Here is a 10,740-nt window from a genome sequence, read left to right as displayed (position 1 = left end):
TATAATACGTTTCTCCACATTGTTTATATATAATATAATACGTTTCTCCACATTGTTTATATATAATATAATACGTTTCTCCACATTGTTTACTAGATAATATAATACGTTTCTCCACCTCGTTTATATATAATATAATACCTTTCTCCACATTGTTTACTAGATAATATAATACGTTTCTCCACATTGTTTACTATATAATATAATACGTTTCTCCACTGTTTTCATTAAACGATACAAGAGAAACATCAGCTTTTTTTATCACTGGTTGATTGTCAGACAATAGAAAAATCCGCTTTTTTATTACTGGTTGATTATCAGACAATAGAAAAATCAACTTTTTTATTACTGGCTGATTATTGAACTATGGAAAAATCAGCTTTTTTTACTGGCTGATTATTGAACTGTAGAAAAATCAGTAATTTATTGACTAATCGATCGTACTTTGTGTTCTAATTATGAGTTATTGTACAATTGATACAATAATGCGATATGCTGTCCTTGTTGTTGTTTTAATAATACCATCATGGTGTGCTTTATATAGGTCTCTTAGTTGTGACACAGGATACATCATGGTGTGCTTTATATAGGTCTCTTACTTGTGACATAGGATACATCATGGTGTGCTTTATATAGGTCTCTTAGTCGTGACACAGGATACATCATGATATGCTTTATATAGGTCTAATAGTTGTGACACAGGATAATCATGGTGTGCTTTATATAGCTCTCTTAGTTGTGACACAGTATACATCATGGTGTGCTTTATATAGGTCTATTAGTTGTGACACAGGATACATCATAATGTGCTTTATATAGGTCTAATAGTTGTGACACAGGATAATCTTGGTGTGCTTTATATAGCTCTCTTAATTGTGACACAAGATACATCATGGTGTGCTTTATATAGGTCTATTAGTTGTGACACAGGATACATCATGATATGCTTTATATAGGTCTCTTAGTCGTGACACAGGATACATCATGGTGTAAGTTGTTTTATACAGTTCTCTTAGTCGTGACACAGGATACATCATGGTGTGCTTTATATAGGTCTCTTAGTCGTGACACAGGATACATCATGGTGTGCTTTATATAGGTCTCTTAGTCGTGACACAGGATACATCATGGCGTAAGTTGTTTTATACAGTTCTCTTAGTTGTGGCACAGGATACATCATGGTGTGCTTTGCTTTATATAGGTCTGTTACACAGGATAACACGATAGTGTGAATTGTTTTATTTAGGTCTGTTAGCCATTACATAGGATGACACGATAGTGTGAATTGGTGTGAGTTATTTTATCTTTGTCTGTTAGCCATGACACAGGATAACACGATAGAGTGAATTGTTTTATCGAGGTCTGTTAGTCGTTACATAGGATGACACGATAGTGTGAATTGTTTTATTTAGGTCTGTTAGCCATTACACAGGATAACACGATAGTGTGAATTGTTTTATTTAGGTCTGTTAGCCATTACATAGGATGACACGATAGTGTGAATTGGTGTGAGTTATTTTATCTTTGTCTGTTAGCCATGACACAGGATAACACGATAGAGTGAATTGGTGTGAGTTATTTTATCTTTGTCTGTTAGCCATGACACAGGATAACACGATAGAGTGAATTGTTTTATCGAGGTCTGTTAGCCGTTACATAGGATGACACGATAGTGTGAATTGTTTTATTTAGGTCTGTTAGCCATTACACAGGATAACACGATAGAGTGAATTGTTTTATCGAGGTCTGTTAGTCGTTACATAGGATGACGTCACGGTGTGAGAGTTGTTTTATACAGGTCACTTAGTCGTTGCACAGGATGACGTCATTATATGAGTTGTTCTATCCAGGTCTCTTAGCCGAGACAGTATTGGTCTTACTAGATCAAATTTATAGCATTTTTGTCGTCTTTCAGAAATTGTAATGCATACTGGGGAGATTTACACATTCTGATAATAAGGTTTTTTAAAAAAAAAACAACGACCTATACACTCCAGATAACTGCGGATTCTTCAGGTCAAGTACATAAAACTGTTTGATATTACAATATTCGTCTGATGAAGGCGAAACGTCGCTTGAAGTAAAAGTTTTTTGCGGATTCTTCAGGTCAAGTACATAAAACTGTTTGATATTACAATATTCGTCTGATGAAGGCGAAACGTCGCTTGAAGTAAAAGTTCTCATATAATTATCTGGTGTGTAAAGGTCGTTATCTTCTAACCTTTTTATCAAACTCTAGAACATTCCCCATGGAGTATAAGTGGAAATCACTATTCCAAATAGTTTTACACAATTTCTATCAGTTTTTACTCCAATTTTAATTATATTCTCAGTTCGCTAATTGTGTTTCCAAACTCAGTAAAAATTGTCCATCTATAAGCTAAGTCGAGGGCTAGTCTTACACCCCTGTTTGATTACTTCACTGTATTTCACTGAGGTTATGCAATGAAGCACGCATTGCAGAGCGAGTAATTAACTCTATCTCGCATACCCGCAGTATCCACTTTTCTATATAACTACAAGATAAAACTAACAAAAAATATGAAATAAATCAGGAATTCAGTTTCGAAATGGTTGTTTGAAAAAATGTTTTTTTTTATGAGTTGTAATATCCTGGTTGATCAAGAGGAGAAGCGAAACGTGTGATAGGAAACAATTAAGTTTCTCAATTAGGTTCATCATAATATTATCCATTAAATTTACAAATAATTTGTAGAAGGTAGAGACAGTAATAATATTTTTTTGTTTTTGTTCAAATCGAATAAAACTTTCAGGAAAATATATAAATGTAATATTACAATCAGAATTTTTTTTTTAAAACATCCATTACACAAACTTAGATTTAAAGAAAAAAAAAGTATTTAAACATTTTATTCAACGTTTTATTTATTTATCGAATCAAAAACGTTAATTCTTTTTTCAAACCAACAACGCTTCCATTGGCTTTAATATGGTTGGACTCTACCTTAAACTAAAATCAACGTTAATCTGATTAGATACCCAAGTATTTAGATAAACTAAAATCAACGTTAATCTGATTAGCTACCCAAGTATTTAGATAAACTAAAATCAACGTTAATCTGATTAGATACCCAAGAATTTAGATATAATTATCAATTAGATACCCAAGTATTTAGATAAACTAAAATCAACGTTAATCTGATTAGATACCCAAGTATTTAGATAAACTAAAATCAACGTTAATCTGATTAGATACCCAAGTATTTAGATATAATTATCAATTAGATACCCAAGTATTTAGATAAACTAAAATCAACGTTAATCTGATTAGATACCCAAGAATTTAGATATAATTATCAATTAGATACCCAAGTATTTAGATAAACTAAAATCAACGTTAATCTGATTAGATACCCAAGTATTTAGATATAATTATCAAAATTGACTTGTTTATTTCATTGCTCGTGTCTAAGGAAGTTTAATATAAAGTTTAGCCAAAAAAAATATGGATTTGATCTTGATCAAAACAAATTATCACATGAAGAACATGTTTGGAAACAAAATAAATATGTCACTGACATCAAGGTGGAAGACAATGCAAAAAAATGTTAAATATGTTAAACATTGATGGTCTGATTTGATAGCGATTAATTAGTTAATTTTAATTACTTATATATATATATACATTACTTTCAGGTAAATTAGTGTTATACAGTAATGTGTGCATTTTAAAATTTATTTTGTAGAGCCATTTTGTTGTTTCCAGACCAATTAAACGAATACTTTCGCTGTTAGGGTTAAGTAAATTATAAACAGCATTTTTTTTTGGAATTAACACGAGCTACCACGTTTATTTATAGTGTTGTTAAGCGTTATATTTCAACAAGTAATCACGTAAGGATATAGCATTGTATATTTCAACGCTTACACGTGTCGTTTTTTTTTTCGTTTACTTGTAGACAAGACCATTTCCCAGTACCATTTGTTAACTATCAACACAATTTCTATCTCCAATTGTAGGCTCAAACTGTTTTCCCAGTCTGAATGGCTGTTTGTATGTGTTGTTTTTCAGTAGTATTAAATGCAATAACTTGTTAAATGTCAATGCATTCGGTGTAAGTATTACAAGCACTAAGAATTGAATAGTTTAAAACTATGAAACACAAACTGATAAGTATTTTTTTTAAATCAAGAAGATGTACAATAGGTACTCTGTGCATATGTACAATCTTTGGCAACTTTCTAGAGGTTTTTTTTTACCCAGATGACGTCACAAAGATAAATATTTCTCTACGTATAATGTAATGCACCCAGAGATAATTTTACCTATCCTAGATTAGAAAATAGATATACAGTTGCCTTAATATAAAAAGAAAAATTTGTTAGCTGAATCAATATGAAATAGTTTTAAAATTGTAAAATTGTGTAATACAGGCAACATTTCAGGCTTCAATATCTTTTGTTAGCCTTAAAGCCCGAATGTCTAGATTTTTTAGAAAACAGCAAGATAATACAACCTTGCGGGCCATAAATACTCTTTATTAGGCTTAGGATGAGAAACCGTAGACTTTACAAAAGTACAGGCGGTAAAAAGTTTCGGAACTAAAGAGTGATTATTAGGCTTAGTATGAAAATCCCTAGACCTTACAATACTATAGGTGATAAAACTTTCGGAACGAAACATTGATTATCAGACTTAGTATGAGAATCCCTAGACCTTACAATACTATAGGTGATAAAACTTTCGGAACGAAACATTGATTATCAGACTTAGTATGAGAATGTATAGACTTTGCAGAACAACAGGTAATAAAGCATTACACTCTTAAATAATCTTTATTAGGCTTGGGATGAGAATCTCTAGACTTTACAAAACTGCAGGTGATAAAGCATTACATTCTTAAATACTGTTTATTAGGCTTAGGATTAGAATCCCTAGACTTTACAAAACCACAGGTGATAAAGCATTACACTCTTAAATACTCTTTATTAGGCTTAGGATTAGAATCCCTAGACTTTACAAAACCACAGGTGATAAAGCATTACACTCGTAAATACTCTTTATTAGGCTTGGGATGAGAATCCCTAGACTTTACAAAATTACAGGTGATAAAGCATTACACTCTTAAATACTCTTTATTAGGCTTGGGATGAGAATCCCTAGACTTTACAAAACCACAGGTGATAAAGCACTAATTACCCTTTACTAGGTTTAGGATGTAAATTTAATTAAAACAGCGGTTTCTCCATGCTGTAGCTTGTAAGTATTTGTTAATGTTATTGCATATACATGTTTTATCGACATTATTATTTTTATATCTTTAATACACATACGTAATTTTGTTCATCCAAAATATTTGTAGCAATAATCTTATTTTTTTCTTGTGGCCTATCAGCAGATGTCGACAAACACTATCTATGCAGGTTATTGTGATTTATATTTGACCAATAAAATGAACGTTTTAGGAAAATAAACGAAATTAAGAACTGTGAAAGTAGATGAATTTTTCCCGTATGTTTTTTAAATCCAACATCACTGTATGTTCTGGTGTTTCCGATACTTTCTGTAGTTGATGTTTTGCACAAACCTGTGGGCAACAGTAGTGTCATGTTTTCGTTTGATCAATAAACTACATGTTCAACAAACAGACGGTAGAGCGACCTCTATAATATCTTACAAGGACTATAAATTTATAAAAAATATTTTAACTAACTTTATTAATTCTTTATGCTATGAACTTTGCTGCTAAAAATAATTACGATAAAAATTCGATCTTAAAACTTTGATTGAGTTAAGGTATTTTCATTCACAAATTAATCTTTATGTTAACGTCGCGCATGCGTAATATAAACACATTATATACATTTTATACAAGGTGTGACAGTTGTCATAATCAATGTATAGCCGAAAAGTAAGAGAAATATCATGTTTTTAATAACATTAACTTGAGAACATAATCTATAGTAATTTCTAATGATACATTTATTGTCCATTTCATTTATGAACATCTGTTTATATTACAAATAATAATAAAAACATTTTGTAAATGTAAAATGATGTAGGGATGGCAGTGACAAAAGGAATGAAACAAGAATATAAGGATGACACAGATATACAGCACCATTTCCCAGTGCTGTCTGTTAACTGTGAACACAGTTTCTTTCACAAAAGTAGACGATTTTGTAAGGACATTGAAAGAACTGTTGGATAGTATGACAGTAATTAGACAGTTTTGTAAGGATATTGAAAGAACTGTTGGATAGTATGACAGTAATTAGACAGTTTTGTAAGGATATTGAAAGAACTGTTGGATAGTATGACAGTAATTAGACAGTTTTGTAAGGATATTGAAAGAACTGTTGGATAGTATGACAGTAATTAGACAGTTTTGTAAGGATATTGAAAGAACTGTTGGATAGTATGACAGTAATTAGACAGTTTTGTAAGGATATTAAAGCTAAAGATAGAAATATTGGAGATTATGGCAGTTTGGTAGTTATATAAGAGTTACAGATACAGTTGTTAAGCCTTGTGGGAGTAAGAAGATCTTTTGTTACGGAAACTAAATTTACAGACACTTGCTGGAAAGTGTGACATTAAGTAGACATTCTGATTCAAATAGTTAAAATGTATACCAGTAAGTAGATGTTTTGGTCCGAAGTTAAGTGTATAAACTCTGTTATTGGAAAGTTTGACATTAAGTAGACATTCTGATTCAAATTGTTAAAATGTTTACCAGTAAGTAGATGTTTTGGTCCGAAGTTAAATGTATAAACTCTGTTATTGGAAAGTTTGACATTAAGTAGACATTCTGATTCAAATTGTTAAAATGTATACCAGTAAGTAGATGTTTTGGTCCGAAGTTAAATGTATAAACTCTGTTATTGGAAAGTTTGACATTAAGTAGACATTCTGATTCAACTTGTTAAAATGTATACCAGTAAGTAGATGTTTTGGTCCGAAGTTAAATGTATAAATTCTGTTATTAGAAAGTGTGACATTAAGTAGACATTCTGATTCAACTTGTTAAAATGTATACCAGTAAGTAGATGTTTTGGTCCGAAGTTAAATGTATAAACTCTGTTACTGGAAAGTTTGACATTAAGTAGACATTCTGATTCAACTTGTTAAAATGTATACCAGTAAGTAGATGTTTTGGTCCGAAGTTAAATGTATAAACTCTGTTACTGGAAAGTTTGACATTAAGTAGACATTTTAATTCGGATGTCAAAGATACTGTTATTGGAAAGTTTGACAATAAGAAGGCCTTTTAATTCGGATGTCAAAGATACTGTTATTGGAAAGTTTGACAGCAAGAAGGCCTTTTAATTCGGATGTCAAAGATACTGTTGTTGGAAAGTTTGACAGTAAGAAGGCCTTTTAATTCGGATGTCAAAGATACTGTTGTTGGAAAGTTTGACAGTAAGAAGGACTTTTAATTCGGATGTCAATGATACTGTTGTTGGAAAGTTTGACAGTAAGAAGGCCTTTTAATTTGGATGTCAAAAATACTATAAAGATACTGTTGTTGGAAAGTTTGACAGTAAGAAGGCCTTTTAATTCGGATGTTGTTGGAAAGAATTACAATGAGTAGATAGTTTAAGACCGACATTAAATTTACAGATATAATCGTTACAATGTATGACACTAAGTAAATAGTTTTGTACAAATATTACAATTACAGATATAACTGCTGGAAGGTATGCCACGAAATAGACAGTTTGGTAGGGAAATTAAAGTTATTCATATAATTGTTGAAAAGTATGACAGTAAGTGCACAGTTTGGTAGGGAAATTAAAGTTATTCATATAATTGTTGAAAAGTATGACAGTAAGTGCACAGTTTGGTAGGGAAATTAAAGTTATTCATATAATTGTTGAAAAGTATGACAGTAAGTGCACAGTTTGGTATTAACATTAAAGTTATTCATATAATTGTTGAAAAGTATGACAGTAAGTGCACAGTTTGGTATTAACATTAAAGTTATAGATAAAATTGTAATATTAATGGATGGTGTGTCAGTAAGAATGTAGTGTGGTAAGGGTATTAAAGCTATAGTAATCATTGTGGGAAAGTACGACATTAGCAGATATTATGGCAAGAAAACTAAAGTTATATTGTTAAAATGTATGACAGTAAAAAGACATTTTGATACGAACATAAAAGTTATAGATAGAATTAGTGGGAAGTGTGACAGTAAGAATACAGTATAGTTGTAGCCTTAATGTTATGTATACAATTATTCAAAGCATGACAGTTAGTAGATATCTTAATTCGGAAATTATAATTATAGATTTTTTTTGAAACTATGACAGTAAAAAGACGGTTTGGTACGATCGTTAAAACTATAAATACAGTTTTTGGAACGTATGGAGTTAAGTAGACGGGTTTTATGGGCGTTAAAATTATAAATAGATATTTTTTTATTAAGTATGACAGTAAGTAGATGTTTTAGTATGGAAACAAAATTTGTTGTTAAAACTGTTGGAAAATATGATGTTAAGTAGACGGGTTTTATGGGCGTTAAAACTATAAATACAGTTTTTGGAACGTATGAAGTTAAGTAGATGAGTTTTATGGGTGTTAAAATTATAAATAGATATTTTTTTATTAAGTATGACAGTAAGTAGATGAAAAATATCTATTTATAATTTTAACGCCCATAAAACCCGTCTACTTAACTCCATACGTTCCAACAGTTTTAACAACAAATTTTGTTTCCATACTAAAATTACTGTCATACTTAATACATCTACAAAAATATCTATTTATAATTTTAACGCCCATAAAACCCGTCTACTTAACTCCATACGTTCCAACAGTTTTAACAACAAATTTTGTTTCCATACTAAAAAACGCCCATAAAACCCGTCTACTTAACTCCATACGTTCCAACAGTTTTAACAACAAATTTTGTTTCCATACTAAAACATCTACAAAATATGATGTTAAGTAGAGAAATAAATAAAACTTATGTGTATGTGTTCTTTCTGATTCCCCGATATACAAATACTCATGTTCATACCTTCGCCACCGAATCTGGACGGAGGTTATGTTTTCATCTGTGTGTGTGTGTGTGTGATTGTGTTTGCCAGCAGAATTTTTCGAAAAAGGCTAAATAGAGTTAGACGAAACTTGGTATACATTTTTAATATGACCCAAATTAGAAGTGCTTAGTTTTTTGGAGGGTCAAGGTCACAAAAAGATCCCCTTCTGTTAACATGGAGACCAATTTTGCACACTATTTATGCTCTATATCTCAGTCAAAAATGGTCGAATTTTTGTGAAACTTGATGAAAACATGTGAAATAGTATTCCTTATTGTCTTGCCAAAAATGATCCTGACATATTTTCGTACTTTTTTTTTTTTCGAGAGCCGAATACGATCAACTCTGGGTGGAGGAGGTATGCTCTCTACTGAGCGCCCTCTAGTTTTCAAAATGTATCCAAAGTTTGATTCTTATAAATCGCTAGCTTTATATTAAAATATATTTAAATCTCTCACGCTAGTCGTCCTATTTATCTGGCTATTTCATAGTGTATATGCCACTTGTAGTTGGAAGGAATAACTCTGTGTTCTTAGATTAATTTTGTTTTATGCATGCTTAATGTGGGTATAAATCAAGTGAACAACAACCCGTAACCACAACCCTCATGACTCTCGCTTGGGAATATGTAGTGTACCTATAAGATGTTACGAAACTCTGTGTGATTTTTTGAGTATTTAAATAAAGTTGTAAACAACAAAAACACTTGGAAGACATTTAATCTAATTGAAGTGATTGTGATTATGGATATCGTAAACCTGGCTTGTCTGATTTATGAAACATAAAAAGAGGAAGAAAAAAAAAACATAATTAATTGGTTAACTTACAATCTTCGTCAGTGGAAACGAATTTGCAAGAAGTTCGTCAATATTGTCGTTCAGAACGGGTCGTAATCATTTCCGGTCGTCTTTACGCTGATAAATCCCACAGGATTTCTACCATTTCCTATTTGACCATCGTTTTGAACGAGAAGATGGTAAATATCAACCTGAAAGATGTTTTTGTTCAGAACCGTGCTGAAAATTGTGTCGCGCATACGGTACCTAATTAAAATGGAAACTGGTATTTCATCTTCAACTGTATCTTACATCAGACTCAGTTTCTTCTAACATCCTATGAGGTTATAACCAAGTTATAATGTAAGCGAGATCTATGTAATGCACAGCTACACGAGGGCTATCATCACCGCCCACCGCCAACTCTTGGGCTGCTCTTTTATCAACTAATAGTGAGATTGACCGTCACTAAATAACGCCCCCACGGCTGAAAGGGCGAGCATGTTTGGTGGGACGGGGATTCGAACGTTAACAAAGATAGAGGCACTTCTGATGTTTTAATTATGTGTTGTATGCCCAGAACAAAAGCAGTTAACAAAGCTAGAGTCACTTTGATGTTTTAATTTTGTGTTGTATGCCCAGAACAAAAGCAGTTAACAACGTTGGAGGAACTTTTAATGTTTTAATTATGTGTTGTATGCCCAGAACAAAAGCAGTTAACATAGCTAGAGGCACATTTGTTGTTTTAATTATGTGTTTGATGCCCAGAACAAAAGCAGTTAACAAAGCTAGAGGCACATTTGTTGTTTTAATTATGTGTTTGATGCCCAGAACAAAAGCAGTTAACAAAGCTAGAGGCACATTTGTTGTTTTAATTATGTGTTTGATGCCCAGAACAAAAGCAGTTAACAAAGCTAGAGGCACATTTGTTGTTTTAATTATGTGTTTGATGCCC

The sequence above is a fragment of the Limulus polyphemus genome, unplaced genomic scaffold (assembly GCF_000517525.1).
Source record: "Limulus polyphemus unplaced genomic scaffold, Limulus_polyphemus-2.1.2 Scaffold6416, whole genome shotgun sequence".
NCBI classification, from domain to species: domain Eukaryota; kingdom Metazoa; phylum Arthropoda; class Merostomata; order Xiphosura; family Limulidae; genus Limulus; species Limulus polyphemus.
The sequence above is the reverse complement of the archived record's forward strand: the minus strand, read 5'-3'. Positions refer to the sequence as shown.